We start from the raw sequence: 16567 nt of genomic DNA, 5'->3' as shown, positions 1-16567 counted from the left end.
AATGAGTAGACTAAATTATGGAATACCTGATTCAATGTAAAAGATAAAATAGAGCAATTATGAACTCCTACTGCGTGAATCTTTCTCCACTTAAAGCTGTCAGAGACAACTTGAAGAATGAGTTTAGAAACTGGCCTTTTCAATTACTTAATTGTTATATCAGTTGAATGCACCATTTTATCAGATTTCTTTAGTAATATGGGAACACTGGTAACTCAAGTAGGTGATCTGGGAAATTCTGAGCCTTTCTGGGCCTTTTAAAAATAGTTACCACTGTGCCCTGCTTATAAGGAAAATAAATAGCAATTTGCCTCCTGCCTTAACTGAGATTCATACTTTCAAATGTGAAAACACCTTAGGGCTGAGGGTGATATTGCATTATCAGAACAAAAAAGAAAAGAATTATAGATTTTGAGTGTGCCTAAGAACATAAGTTTATATCAGTCCAAATTAATCACAATTAGGATTCTCATCTATTCTTAATATAATTGATTAACTCTAGACTTAAGTTAGATATGAATGATAAAATTGCAAGAGTGACCACTAAAATAATAGAGAGTGTAAAATGTCCAATGCATTAAAGGGAAAAATGCACTAAGAAGAATAATTTAATCCAAAAGAAGGTGAGAAATGAGAAAAGTGAAGCCTTAAAAGAGCAAGAAAAAGAGAAAGCACAGAACTCACATGTATTAGTAATCATAATAAGAAAAAATGGGCTAAACTTACTAGTTAAAAGATTTTGTCAGATTTAAAAAATCAAGCTACATGATAAAGAATAAGCATGCAGAAACTTTGAAAGTAAAAGTCAGAAAAATATACCATGTAAACACTAACCAAAAGGAAGTTGGAAGAGCTAAATTAATGAGACAAAAATAGGTTTTAAGACAGAAGGCATTATTAAAGATAAAAAATATGTGAATGATTAAACAAACCATGGTACATCCATACCATGGAATATTACTTGGCTATAAAAAGGAATGAACTATTACTGATACACAAAACAACTTGAGTGGATCTCAAGGGCATTGTACTGACTGGGGGGGAAAAGCCAATCTCAAAAAAAACATATACTCTATGATTCAATTTATATAACATTCTTAAAATGAAAAAAATTATAGAAATGAGGAATAGGGAGTTAGGGATGGTGAGGGGGAGAGTGTGTGTGACTAGAAAGAGATAAGACAAAGGAGATCTTTGTGGTGTTGGAAGAGTTTAGAATATTGGTTGCCATGGTGAGAGAAAATGGCATAGAGCTATACACACATATTGTACCAATGTCAGTTTCCTAATTTTGATATCACACTATAGTTATGTAAGATGTAACCATTGGGGAAAACTGTGAAAGGTACAGAAAAATTCTCTGTATTATCCTTGCAACTTCCTGTAAATCTATAATTACTTCAAAGTAAGATTTTTTAACTGATGATAAATGGTTCAATTCACCAAGATAAATAAAAATTCTAAGTGTGTGGGCATTTAATAAAGTAACCTCAAAATATGTAAAGAAAAAAAGAAATGAACACATCAACGATCACATGGGATAATTCAACACACTTTTCTAAAATATTTAAAGGACAAGTATTTACTAAAAATGGTAAAGTTATAGAATAGAGAACAATACAATCAACAAGCTGATTTAATGAAAATAAACAGAATCCTGCACCCAATAATAGGAAAATACACTTTCTTCTCAAGCATACACAGGACTTTTACAATAATTGATCACATAGTTGGCCATAAATCAAGTCTCAACAAATTTCTGAGAATGACTTTCATAAAGTTCACCTTATCTGACCAAAATGCAATTAGAATAAAAATCAATAATAAAAAGGCAACATTTTTTAAATCCATGTGCTTGGAAATTTTAAAACATATTTCTAAATAATCAATGGGTTAAAAAGGAAGCATAGTGGACATTTTAAAATACTGAGAACTGAATAATAATAAGAATGCTAAAGATCAAAATTTGTGGGATTCAGTAAAAACGGTATTTCAAGGGAAATTTATGGCCTTAAATCTTTATGTTATACAATACGTCCAGAATAGGTGAATCTATAGAGACAAATAGTAGAATCATGGTGGACAAGTGCTGGAGGGGTTGTGGAGGAGAGATGAAGAGTGACAGCTAAAGGGTACAGGGTTTCTTTTTGGAGTGATAAAAATGTTTTAAGGGCTTCCCTGGTGGTGCAGTGGTTGAGAGTCCGCCTGCCGATGCAGGGGACACGGCTCGTGCCCCAGTCCGGGAGGATCCCACATGCCACGGAGTGGCTGGGTCCGTGAGCCATGGCCGCTGGGCCTGCACGTCCGGAGCCTGTGCTCTGCAACAGGAGCGGCCACAGCGGTGAGAGGCCCGCATACCGCCAAAAAAAAAAAAAAAGTTTTAAAATTGATTGTGGTGATGATGGTTGTACAACTCTATGAATATACTTAAAACACATTGAATTGTACACTTTAAATAGGTGAATTTAGTAGGTGAATTATCTCTCAATAAAGTTATTTTTTTAAATCTGTTAGACTAGAAAAAAAGGCTAAACATTGATAAGATAAGCATCCAAATTAAGAAGTTAGAAAAAGACCAACAGAATAAAGACAGAAGAATGAAAAAGACAAGAGCAGAAATAGATAAAATAGAAAGTAAAAATACTTTAGACAGTATCAACAAAGCCAAAACCTGGTCCTGTGAATGGTATAATAAAAAAAGCAAACCTTTGGTGAGACTAATGAAGGAAAAAAAGGTGTTAAGAAAAAATATTAGCAATGAACAAGAGGACATAATAATGAGTAAGCAAAGATTTTTAAAGATAAAAGAATATTATGATTAACTTTATGCGATGAATTTGAAAATGTGGATGAAATGTTAGAATTCCTTGAAGAATAGAACCTACCAAAACTGACTCAAAAAGATACAGAAATTCTAAAGGGTCCTATAACCACTGAGGAAATTAAATCAGTAGTTTAAAAGTCCCTCTGCTCCCCAAAATAGGCCCAGATGGAATTGATAATTCCAATCTTGTACAAACTCTTCCAGAGAACAGAAATAAGTAATACTATCCAATGCATTTTATGAGACTAGTACTAACCTTTATATCAAAACCAAAGTTAGTATGAAAAAGGAAAACTATACATCTTACCTATAAACATAAATGTAAAATTTTTAAACAAAATATCAGCAAGTGGAATCCAGCTATGTATAAAAAATTTTTTCATGATCAACTTGGAATGCAAAAGTGGCTTAACACGAAAAATAGCTATCAAAGCTTGATTGACACATTCTAACATATATATATATATATATATATATATATATATATGAAGTATTAAGACTCTAAAAGAGCTATGCCAGTTTTGAAAAATAATGATAAAGAGAGGAGACTGATTCTACCAGATAGTAAGATATACTACAAAATTTTATCATTAGTCAAGATAACAATAGGCTATGCTGCAGTAACAAATGAACCCCCAAATCTCAATGAATACACAAAGGTTTATTTCTTGTTTACATAAAATTTAATGCCGGTTGGGCAGCTCTCAGTCTTCCATGTTGTTACTCTTCCATCTTGTGGTTTCTTCTATCTCGTGGCTCCTCCATCTCAAATGTGGCCTCTTATACAGGATTTTAAACTACCTTGAACCAGAAGTAATTCACATTACTTTTGCTTATAGTACCTTGTCCAGATCTAGTCATATGGCCTCAATTATTATAAATGCAAGGCAGGCAGGAGAGTAGGAAAAAACAGAGATCATTTGGTGATTGATTACTAGCTGTCCCTGCCATATCATAGTAATAAAAGAAATATGTAAGAGATAAACAGATAAATGTAAAAGCTTAGAGGCAGACTTAAGTAAATATAAAAACTTATACTATAAAATTGGCACTACAAATCAATGGAAAAGGATGGACTCTTTAGTATATGGTATTGGGAAGACTGGCTCTCGATTTGGAGAAAAATAAAACTGGACCCCTGCCTAACACCAAATATAAATCTGGACTCTGGAGGATGAAAGACCTAAATATGAAAGTTAAAATTATGAAGTTAATGGAAGATAATATAGGAGAATATCTTTGTGGCCTAGAATTGGACAAAAATTTCTTAAAACCTCAGAAATACATACCATACGGCAAAAAAGATGAATAGATTTTGTTATATAAAAATAAGAATTTCTATTCAATAAGGGACGCCATGAACAAAGTTAATAGAAGACAGATAGAAAAAAAGATATTTGCAATATTTTAAACTAACAAAGGATTAATATCTAGCATAGGCACAGTACTCTTCAAATACAAGAGAAAAAGACAGAGACACACCAAAATATATGAAAATTATACCTAGAGAAGAGGAAAACCAAAATGCTTAAAAATACATGGAGATGTTCAAACTCATTATTAATCAGATAATTGCTAATTAAAATATAATTATAAATACAGGTTTCCCCCACTGGCTAAAAGTAGAGTGTTTCATAAGCAGAAATGGTCTAAAGTGAAGAAACAATTACCTTAGGACACATCTTGCTAACGGATGCACAAAATAAATCGAGATAAAACACAGATGCTTACAGACACAGTTCACAGCTATGGTAGCTTGATGCTGAGTGTAGTTCCGGGAGAAGGAGCTTGATGGTGCTACTCCTGCTGCTCTGGATGCACGCTGCCTCTATAATGGCTTGCTGCAAAACAAACCCTGAACTGCTATTTTCACTTTTCTCCATTTTTCATAAAAGCAAAATCCTCTTCAGATTTCTTTCTGTTAGCAGAAAGAGCTACTAAGGTTAAGTCTTTCGTAAAAGTGAACTTTCAAAAAGCAGAGGATACCTGTACACTTACACCTATTTGGCCAGCAATTCAAAAGATGGGAAATGCCAAGTGTTAGTAAGGGTGCAAGGATATAGGAACTCATACACTTACAGGCAGCTAATTAGATTTTAGACTGTCGCTGCTATTCCAAAAAGCAATCTGACAGTATTTAATCACATTAATTATATATGTACCCTATGACCTAACAATTCCATTTTTATATTCCAGAACACTTCTCACACAGGTCCATAAGGGGACATATATGAGGACATTCATCTCAGTGTTTGGGGTAGTAAGGAGTTGAAAGCAGTCTAGATTCTATTCCTAGGAAAATGAAGAAGTAAATTAGAGTGATGAACACTTTGGTACCTCATGCAAAAGCTGGAAACTACAGATTAGATGTACCCAGAGTAACATGTAACATAAAAATAATACTGCTGAGTGGGAAAAAAAACCAAAATAAGAACCACAGCAACATACCACTATCTAAATTAAAAATTCATGCATATTAAATAACGTAAGTTCTAAAAGAAACTCAGACAAACAAGAATATACACATCAAATATATTAAAACAGTTGCCTGTTGGGAGGAAGATGGAAGTGAGGAATAGTGATGAAAGAAACAAAGTAGTATATGAATGAATAAAGAAGAGGGATTTTTAAAACTTATTTATATATTTATTAAAATAAGCAGAATAGATCTTGTGCCAAAAAGCCTTTCAAAGAGGAAAAGGTTTTGATTAGACCTATGCAAATGGTATGATATGAAGGAAGGAATCTGATTAGTGTAATCTTCATCATCTGAGGTCCAAAAAAAAAAGGAAGGAAAGAAAGCCATCAATGTCATAGTAGCATAAAAGGGTAAAACTGTTACAACAAAAGACTCAAAAAAGTATGATTTTATCCATCATCGGATGAATGGATAAAGAAGATGTGGCACATATATACAATGGAATATTACTCAGCCATAAAAAGAAATGAAACTGAGCTATTTATAATGAGGTGGATAGACCTAGAGTCTGTCATACAGAGTGAAGTAAATCAGAAAGAGAAAGACAAATACCATATGCTAACACATATATATGGAATCTAAAAAAAAATGTGATGAAGAACCTAGGGGTAAGACAGGAATAAAGACACAGACCTACTAGAGAATGGACTTGAGGATATGGGGAGGGGGAAGGGTAAGCTGTGACAAAGCAAGAGAGAGGAATGGACATATATACACTACCAAACGTAAGGTAGATAGCTAGTGGGAAGCAGCTGCATAGCACAGGGAGATCAGCTCGGTGCTTTGTGACTGCCTGGAGGGGTGGGGTAAGGAGGGTGGGAGGGAGGGAGACGCAAGAGGGAAGAGATATGGGAACATATGTTTATGTATAACTGATTCACTTTGTTATAAAGCAGAATCTAACACACCATTGTAAAGCAATTATACTCCAATAAAAAAAATAATAATTTTTTTCCCACAAAGGAGTCTCAAGTTAATGTTTCAGTTTAGCAGAGAGGTTCCGCTGTCCATCCATTCAGCTGGTGGATGGGAAAAGAGAGAGCACAGGTCAAGCATGGAGAGGTTTTACGTGGAAAAATCTGGAGGTGACTTACATCACTTCTGCCACAATTCTTTGGCCCACAATTAGACTTATGGCTGCACTCAATCAAAAGGAACACTTACCATTGTCATCTAGCTGGATACCCAGGAGGAAGCAGACAACATGAATATTGGGGAGCATTAACAGCCTCTGCCACAATAGGCAAGAGCTTTGTGGAAGGAATTATAAAATGTTATTAAAAGACATTAATCATCCAGGATGCTGGTCTCAGTGGCTGCTTTTTCTGACTCTGGGTAACAGTTTTCAAATGTTTTCAGCCCCATCGATATCTTTCACAAGACTAGTCCGATCCTCAGGCCCCCTCCCTCTGCCTTCAATCCCCTGGGGCAGTAACGTCTTCCATCTCCCCTACAACCATATCCATATACCAAAATGGAGCAGGGGATTGGGGTTAGAGAGTGGGCAGGAAGTCAGTAGTAGAGGCAGAGAGTAAACATGAGATTTGTACTTACTTCCTCATATTTTCTAGTACTATTGCAGCCCTTTTAAAAATAAGCATCAGCATGCAATCATTTTTTACCATCAGAAAAAAAGGCAATGAAATTATTTTCACTGAAAAAGTAACAAGGAATCAATTCGAGGAAAAATATATCGTAAAAAATATTTCCAACTTAAGAAGGAGGCTTTGCTTCATGCAAGTGCCTTAGTCCAATTAAGTTTTACGATTGTACTGTTTTTCTACATAAGAAGTGTTATAAACATGCTTAAAGTATGTTTTTTTAAGACTTTTTTAATGTGGACCATTTTTAAGGTCTTTATTGAATTTGTTACAATATTGCTTTCATTCTACGTTTTGGCTTTTTGGCCACAAGGCATACGGGATCTTAGCTCCCCAACCAGGGATTGAACCTGCACCCGCTGCGTTGGAAGGCGAAGTCTTTAACCACTGGACCGCCAGGGAAGTCCCCCACATGCTTAAAGTATTTGGTAAGTTTTTAGACTGAATCCTTCTGAACAGTGAGATTCAACTCTGAGCAAAGGGAAGAGCTGTGAGGCTGAGGCAGCTGAGAGTGTAAGGGTTGCAAAGATGGTGTGATTCTCCCTGTCCTGTCAAGATGGGCATAAGGTGCTGTCTCCCAACCCCTTCCCATATTCCACAGCCTCTCATTCTTTGCACCTGACTCTGTTGCTCACTTCAAAAATATACACGAACAGGTGACCAAGGTGGTAACCTGGGTAAATGCCTTTGGCCCTTTCCATCCCTCTCCCAAATTCCCATAAAGATAACTCAGCCTCAACATAGATGGGAGCACTGTTCCCACCAATGGAAAACAGAATGGGATCGCTCTCTCCTAGACCCCTGTACCTGAGGGTTTCCATGTAGCCTAGAGAAGTGATTGCTGCAGGGAGAGCCCCCCAGACCCACTTGTTCTCTCCCTGAGTAGAAGCCTCCCTGGACCGTGTCTACTACCTCCCACCTAGCCTGAGGAGTGCAGTCTGGTAGGCCTCTCATTCCCAAACTCCAGGGAACCCAGGAGGAGCCTAGCCTTGCAGCAGGGTTGCTGCCTGCCATTCCACATCCTCCCTGGTGGCCCCTCAGCCAGGCTTAGGCCAGTGTCCAAGGAGCTCTCACCCACTAACCATACTGATAAACCTAGACCAGGTGTTCTCTGGCCAAGTCTAGAAATACCTAAAGTATATGTAAAGTTGTGTGTTAGGAATGAAAGGAGGGTGTATGTGGATTTTTCAGGAGAGAGAAGCTATAATTACCAACACATTCTTATTAGGAAGTGTGACCCTCAAATAATCACTGGCCCAGAAGATCTATGTTTATATTTGTTCTAAATAGGATAATCTTTATTTTCTTTTAATAATGAAATTAATACAATCATTATAAAATATTCAAACAATGTAGAAATATATTCATTTATCCATTTAATAAGTCTTTATTGAGTGCCTATGCAAGGCACTGAGAATACAATGATGAGAAAAACTAAGTCTTTGCGTTCATGAAGCTCACAGAATAGTGGGGGATATACATTAATCAAATAATCACACAAGTGCATGTATAATTATAATTCCATATAAGTACAAAGAAAGAATGGGACACCGGTATATAAGAATATACAACAGAAGATCAAAGCTCTCTGAAGGGGGTAGAAAGGGGACAGAAAAAAATTCCCCAAGGAGTAAAATTTGAGCTAAAATAAGGAAAAGTGTAGTTAACTAGGCAAAGAAGACAATGTAAATGTCTTGTAACCTTACTGCTACTACAGAATGCCATTCTAATACACTGTGGTATATCCTTCCAGCTTGTTTACTATCCATATACAAATATGCGTGTGTGTATATATGTATGTATTTATATGTAACTGGAATAAATCTCAGTCCACAAATTCAAGTGTGTAAGACATCCAACTTTTATTTTCCATAGCAATACTCACAATTTTCATCTTGTCTTCTCATTCCATGGGGGTGACTGAAACAGTATCAGTTCAAGATCTACTGTTTTCTCCATGGTGTGTCTAAGTTCAAGGATGCTTATGGAGTGCCTTAGAGTTCTTAGAAGGAAGGAGTCCATGTGGATCTAGTATTATTCTACATAATTCACCACTTCCATTCCCTCCTTGTGGCCCCTTCAGACAAGATGGCTCTCTATTTGCTTCTGTGTCTTCCTTGAATGATCAAGACTTTCTCTGCTGCTTCCCTGCCGTTGCCATTCTGGGATACAGAAAGCTTGGTAAGACCCTATATTATTTGGCTGGAAGAAATATAAAACAGCATTCCCCCAAGATATCTCTTAAGAGGCATCACATAAGTCACCTACACAATCCAATGCAACAAACCTGTATGAGGAACTTCCAGTCAATAGCATACTGAACTGACTCAGAACTGACTCCTTCCACTTAAAACTCACAGAAATTATAGAATATGAACCCCCTCTAAAAGTAGTAATATAGTCAAGCTCATAATCATGAAATGGAAATCCCCAAGGAACAAAGAAGGAACTAACAGCAGTGAGCAAGAGATAAAGACGAACAGATGGATATTGGCCTTAAGGGCTGGGGAACAGGGTTTTAATCCCACATGGCAACAGGAGGCAATGCCTCTAGGAAGTGGAAGATGGGAGGCTGGTACTGAGCTCCTGTCTAAATCCAGATCCCATAGAAGCACAACCAGTACCTAAAATGATGACTAGAAAACCTTTTCTCACAGCGAAGATATATAACAAGAAAGCTTGCCTTTTATGTGAGGTTATGGGTGGATAAAGAGATCCCTGAGAGCAATCAGAACACAGGCCAGCTCCACCCATAGGTGTAGGGTTGAATTCACAGTTCCTACATGTTAGTGAACCCAAAGGACACAAACTAACATAAAAATTAATCTGGAACTGGTTAAAGTTGTGTGATGCTAGCAGAGGTAAACTCAAACCCAAGGAGATAATTAAGACATTCAAAGATATATCTCAAAAAATAATCACCCAGAATGCAGCATAAAAAGATAAAGTGGTGCAAAATATGCATGAGAACCTAGAAGACATGGCAGAAAGAATGAAAAATATCAAAATACGCTTGGAAGAAATTCCATAAAAAGAAGACTAGAAAGAATAAGCAAAAGGTAATATTTGAAGAGATTGTGGCACAGAATTTTCAACAACTGAAGCAAGACATGAATCCTTATATGTAACACACTGACTCTTGAGCAGGTTGAATACAAATAAAACCATAACTAGACACATCTTAGTGTAGAGCATCAACTATCCCTAGCATGATACTTTCATGTGTTTGGGCTTTGGGAAATGACAAAGCCCTTCCATAAACCTTTCCTGAAGAAAGGAGTAGGGAAAATGGAAAAGTAAGAGATATTGTGAGAGAGAAAAACAAGAATATAAGTTTATATCTAAAACATAATATTATATCATATATGAATACACATAAATATGTGAGAGAGTACATGGAAATGTTCATGTAGTTTTTGGTGTCTGTCACCCCATCCCTTAGTAAATTACTGTATATTTTTTTCTTTCTGACTATTCAGACGTTTCCCGCAGAGACATAAGTAGGATGAGCCCATTGGGAAATTGTATCAGCTGTTGGTTAAGCCACAGTCTCTACACAGCTTATTTGCCTGCACTGTGTTTTCTCTTGGACTCTAAATTCTGAGCATAGCTTTTTTAAGCTACAACTAAGGTAACCAACATACAATACAATAAAATAATGATAGCTGGAGCACTGTGTTAATGAGATACATTGCAAATCTGGAAGAGGTAAGAGAGACAGAGTGAGAAAACAAATGAATTATGGGTAAGAGTCTAAAGATACTTTCTAAAAAAATCTTTAATCTACCACTTAGGTAGGCATCACTAGGTATGTCTAAGAAACAATGTTTGAAGAAAATGCACATATAGTGGAGAATAAATGCAGAATCATAAAATTATTTCAATCAAATCCCAGTCCTGCCTCCAAGGGATATCTCCCAGAAGACCTTCCTCAGAGTTTCTATTCTCCAAATTTCTCCAGTCCCTTGTATTACTTCCACAGATGACTATTCATATCCATGTCTGTGCACTTCAAAACATATTATCTCCCACTGAAATAGAACTACTTAAGGAGTCAGATATAATCTTTAGCAAAATAAGTAATAAGAGCACTGAAAGGAGTACAACTAAAGCAGAAAAAAATAATTTCTGGGATTGAAAAACATGATTTTCAAATTTAAAAACTCAGAATAAATATAAGAGAAAATACATTCTAAAAAGGAGAGAATTTATAGGCACATCCTCTTACCTTAACAAAATAAAATTAGAAATAAATAATAAAAGATCACCATTAAACATAACTGCCTGACAATATAGCACTGTTCTCCATAATAACCCTTGGGTCAAAGAGGAAATTAAAAGCAAAATTGCAAGCTATAAGGAAAGCAAAGAAAAAGAGAATACATCATATCAAAGCTTATGGGGCATGGCTAAAGCTGTATTCAGAGAAAAATAAATAATCTTAATTACCATTATTATTCAAGAAGATCATAAATAAAAGAAATAAGCCCTATTCTTGAAGCATTAGAAAAGCACAATAGAACAAATCCAAAGATAGAAGAAATTAGTAAAGTTAAAAATAATGACCAGAAAAAACATTGTAGAAATGATAAATAAAAGCCTGTTTCTTTGAAAAGACCAATAAAATAAACACACTCTTCATAAGTAAAACTAAGTAATAACGGAAGAAAAGCAAAAGTATACAAATTATGAATAATAAAGGATTTCACTACAAAAATAGATGTGATTAAAAGAGTTATAATTTTACATATACATCTTCGACATCAAATTTAAAAATCTAAAGGTAATGGATGATTTCCCAGTAGAATAGAAGTTACCAACATTAACCCAAGAAATAGAAACTTTGAGTAGACAAATTACAAGAGATAAGATTGGAAATGTGATTGTAGACCTACCACTAAAAAAGGAATCAGGATCAAATAGTTTTGCAGTTCAGTTCTATCTAACATTTAAAGAGGAGATAATACCAATATTATTTACACTCAACCAGAAAAGAGGAAAAAAATTGAAGTTCACTAACGAATTTTATAAAGCTAGCAAACCTAAGACCAAAACATGCTAAAGGTAGTACATAAAAGGTAACTATAAATAAATATTAATAATAAATATAAAAAATCAAAATAAAACATTAACAAACTATAAAACTTATAAACAAACAGAACTCAGAAGTTTGGCAATAAAAAGCTCTACTATGACCTAGTAGGATTAGAAAAAAATCAGCAGCTACTTCTAATGGGTACCAACAAGAATAGAAAGGAATAACTTAAACATTGAAAGTGCTTTTTACCAACAGTCAACAGCAATCCTCATTCTAACCATGAAATGCCAAAGTCATTTCCACTAAAACCAGGAACAAGTCAAGGTCATCCACAATCTCCATTTTTATTCAATAGTATTTTGGGTGATTCTAGTTATTGCAATAAGATAAGGAAATAAATAATTAGTGTAAAACTGGGAAAAGTTAAAAGCAATTTCTATTTACAACTGATATGACTGTATTTGTCTAAAACACAGAGGACTATTTAAAAATCACAAAGTCAATAAGCAAAATAGAAGAGATGGTGAGGCAAAGATAAACACAAAAAAATCAATAGCTTTCCTCTATTCTAGCAAGTTTTTAGGAAGTATTGCACTCTAGAGACCATGTGCTAACATTATTTTCTTATTTCTTTTGCTTAAAAGGATACATATTACTAATGAAAGGAGTATCCTCTATCAAACTCATCCATAGAATGTTTTAATCAATTGCCACTCCAACCAATTGTTTCAGTGTCAATGTGTCACTGATGTTTATTTAAGTTTTTTCATTATATTATTTTCTCTATTTGTACACAAGTGTCTTTTATAAATTTAAATCTGTATCTCTACCAGTTTTTGATAAGAATATTACTTTATCTTGTAAGTGTCCACCAAAATGTCTTAATTCATAGTGCTCAAGCCTTCTAGATCTGACAGTTCATTCCATGTTTCAAAAATATCGGTTTCTTATCTTTGGTTTCAAGGCACATGTGACAATATGTAATAACTACCCTGCTTGGAAGACTGAGTTAGCTAGCGGATTTTCAAACTCTCAAATACAGCGATTAGCTTGCTCATTGTCAATGCTTTGAGTGAAGTGTTGTCACACTCGTGTAAGTCACTTGCTAGACTACTTTTTACAAATTGTGGCATTTTCATAGCCCATAGTGCACTGTATTTACCCTTTGGTGTTTCAAATTTCTTCATTAGACCCATAAACAATTAATTACTAGTATCACAACCCAATACTATTCATTCCAACTTTAATAAAACAGGTTCTGTGATATAGGACTTCACCAACAGTCTTCAGTGCATCATGCCTCAAAGATAGCAAAAAGAGCAATAATGTTTCCATTTATAGAGAAGAATAACATGTGGTAAATAACCTGTAACTAATAATCTCTAAAAAGTTCTGTCAAAAAGTGGAGAAAAGGATGACACATTCAATGTCTGGGGATGGGAAAAAGAAATAAAATTACATCTCTACTTCATACCACATACAAAATTATATACCAGAAGGATTAAACACACACACATACAAATAGCTATTTTTAAAAGCTTGAAGAAAATATTAAAAATTATTGTAAACTCTTGGGATAGGAAAAGCTTGCCTCAGCATGTCCAGAATCCTAGAAGCCATAAAGGGAAAGGCTGAATTATATGACTACCTAAATATGTAGCTCTTCTACAGAAGAAGACACCATGAACAAAGTTAAATGAGGTAGGATATGCATGGAAATACACACATGATGTATTTTAAGTGAAATAAAAGTTGCAGAACAGAACAATATATGGACTGTGACTTCATTTTCTGATAAAAATATGAATATGTGTATCATTTATGTTTAAATACACATAAAACACATTCATAGTAAGTAACTGTAAAAATGGGCGAGAAAAGGGCAGTTTTACATTTTAATTTATATTTTATCTGTTTTAGTTTTTAATAGAACTGCTATGGTTTAAGAAAATAAAGAAGATTAAAATAGAGTTCTTTATGAAAAATAATCTCTCAGAGTGGTGTTAATTCCCAAATCTGTCTCAGAGTGGTAGTCAAATATCCAGATGGATGCATAATCCTGTCCACCAATGCAGAAGCGATAATATGGCCTTCTTCCCCAGATACTAATTTTTCCCCTTTCTAAGTTAAAACAAATATGTCTGGGACTTCTACTGATAGGTTTAAAATAGATGAAAAACAGGGCTTCCCTGGTGGCGCAGTAGTTGAGAGTCCTCCTGCCGATGCAGGGGACACGGGTTCCCGCCTGCCAACACAGGGGACACGGGTTCGTGCCCCGGTCCGGGAAGATCCCACATGCCGTGGAGCGGCTAGGCCCATGAGCCATGGCCACTGAGCCTGCGCGTCCGGAGCCTGGGCTCCGCAACGAGAGAGGCCACAACAGTGAGAGGGCCGCGTACCGCAAAAAAAAAAATAAATAAATTAAAAAATAAATAAATAAATAAAATAGCTGAAAAACAATTCCAGAGTGTTACTAATATCTTAATATTTCCCCAATTATAGTCATTTCCACCTAAACACATGTGATGATATATGTATGACATATATTTATAGACATTCACAAGTTATGACATTCATAAATAAAGATTTAACTTTTATATCGGAAGAAAATCAACCAGAATTTAATGGAATTATAAGTGACATGGTGCAATTTAATACTTCCAACTTTGGCTATAGATTACACAGACCAGCATAACAAGAGCTGATGACTGATGATGTTAAATAATTAGTGATTACAAAGAATCATTCCCCAAGTCAGCTTAAATGGATTTAAGATTTAGAAAATATTTTAAATATTGTTTGTTTTATTTGGTCTTGCCTAGATTCCATCCTTTCTAATAACAAAAAGAGAATCCAATTTAATTCATTTTAAATGATGGAAGAAGGTAAAAATTAAAAGTTTTCTTTTATTGATCCATTTCATTATGTCAGGGTTTTCATTACAGCTTATTGAAAGAAAGCCACAAAAATTAGCAAGATTATAGTTAAACCACATTTTAGCAAAGACTGAAATAGAAATGGAAAAAAAACTAAAGAGGTGACAATTCATTTTGCTTGAGTCTCAAAAAAAAATCAATAACAAGTTATCATTACTCATCAAAAAAAATCCAGAAAAGAAAGATACTAATCAACATGTAGGAGAGGATGCATTGCAGATATTACAGTTTTCTCCTGTTGTAAAAGTATACACTCTCAAACTCTGTATGAAAGCTAATTGATAATATACCTTAACAGTCATAAAACTACCATCAACTGATGATCCACCTCTGGCAAAGGGGTATCTAGGCAGACAAAATTTTTAATTGTGTCCAAGGAGAAAGATGCTCTAGCTCTTGAATACAAGTATTTGATTTCAGCCACAAGTCAATCACCATAGCAGATGTGGATGCACCTGGTTCTACTACTTTGACAGCACTAACATCTAGCTAAGTCAGCTTGCCCTGATTCCTTGAGCACTAAATAAAAAACCTTCTGATAATTTGGTTTCTGATGCAAATTGACCTTAGGGACAGAATGTTCTTAGCAGCCAACACTAAGAATCTGATCTATTTGGTAATTACATTTCTTATAGTAACATAGACTGTCATTCTGTTATTTTATTTTCAAAAAGAAATTCCACCCCATTTAATAACATGTTATGTCCATGTGCAAACTTAGAAAAATGCTCAATAAACAGAAGGCTCTAATGCCCAAACAAAGATGCTTGTATTACACTTACTCTTTCACTTTTTAAAATGTAAATGGTCAACAGGGCCAAAAAGTTACACTTAGCCCACTGCCAGTGCTAGATTGAATTCCATTGGCATGAACCTGTTAGGATAAAATTACCCATCCAATAAGGCTTCTTTCCCACCCCCTACCTTCTCCCTCCACTCAGGCTTACCCCCAAACCTAACATTGCCCAAGCCCTTAACACAAGGCCTGAGAGGGACCCAATGGAGAGGGGAAAGCATGGAGATACACATCTCTGAAAGTAAATATGTGTTAACCTGCTTGACACCACACCTTAGGGCAGAGCAAACCAGGGGTCATTACCCTAGTCTTCGGCACCCCGAGATGGCAGCACGATAGTTCTGGTTTAAAGGCAAGAAAGAGCCACAGTTTAAACAGAGAAATCAGAATAAAACGTTCAACCTGGGATGTGATGTAAAATGAATGTAAAAAGATAGCATTGAAAATAGTCATAATCACTCTTCAAAAAAACCATTCTCAAGGGAATTTAGCAGAGAAATTAACCAAACAGAGGCATAAACACAAAATTTGCCTGAACCACATCAATTTGCTAAACCTACACTTAGAATCCCTTTTGAAACAAGGCAAGTAAAATATGAATTTAAAAATAGAAAACCAGTTTCCTGAGCCTTGAAATATTATGCTTTGGGTGACAATTTATAAGAGAACTATACTCCATCTTTGTAAAATTCCCTTTGAACACATTTGACTGGGATAGACCCACTTAAATTCCTAAAACAATTAGATGAGAGAAAAACCAAAATAGCAAAATATCCTCTGAGTTTCTAATTTCCTCAGTTACCCAGAAGTTGCCTTCCTCTCTAAAGAGAGGACACTGCCCCCTCCCTGCCCCGATGAGCTGCCACAATCACAGAACTGTGCCCTTCCCAAAA

Source organism: Orcinus orca, chromosome X, assembly GCF_937001465.1.
Source record: "Orcinus orca chromosome X, mOrcOrc1.1, whole genome shotgun sequence".
Lineage (NCBI taxonomy): Eukaryota > Metazoa > Chordata > Mammalia > Artiodactyla > Delphinidae > Orcinus > Orcinus orca.
This window is presented reverse-complemented; position numbering follows the sequence as displayed.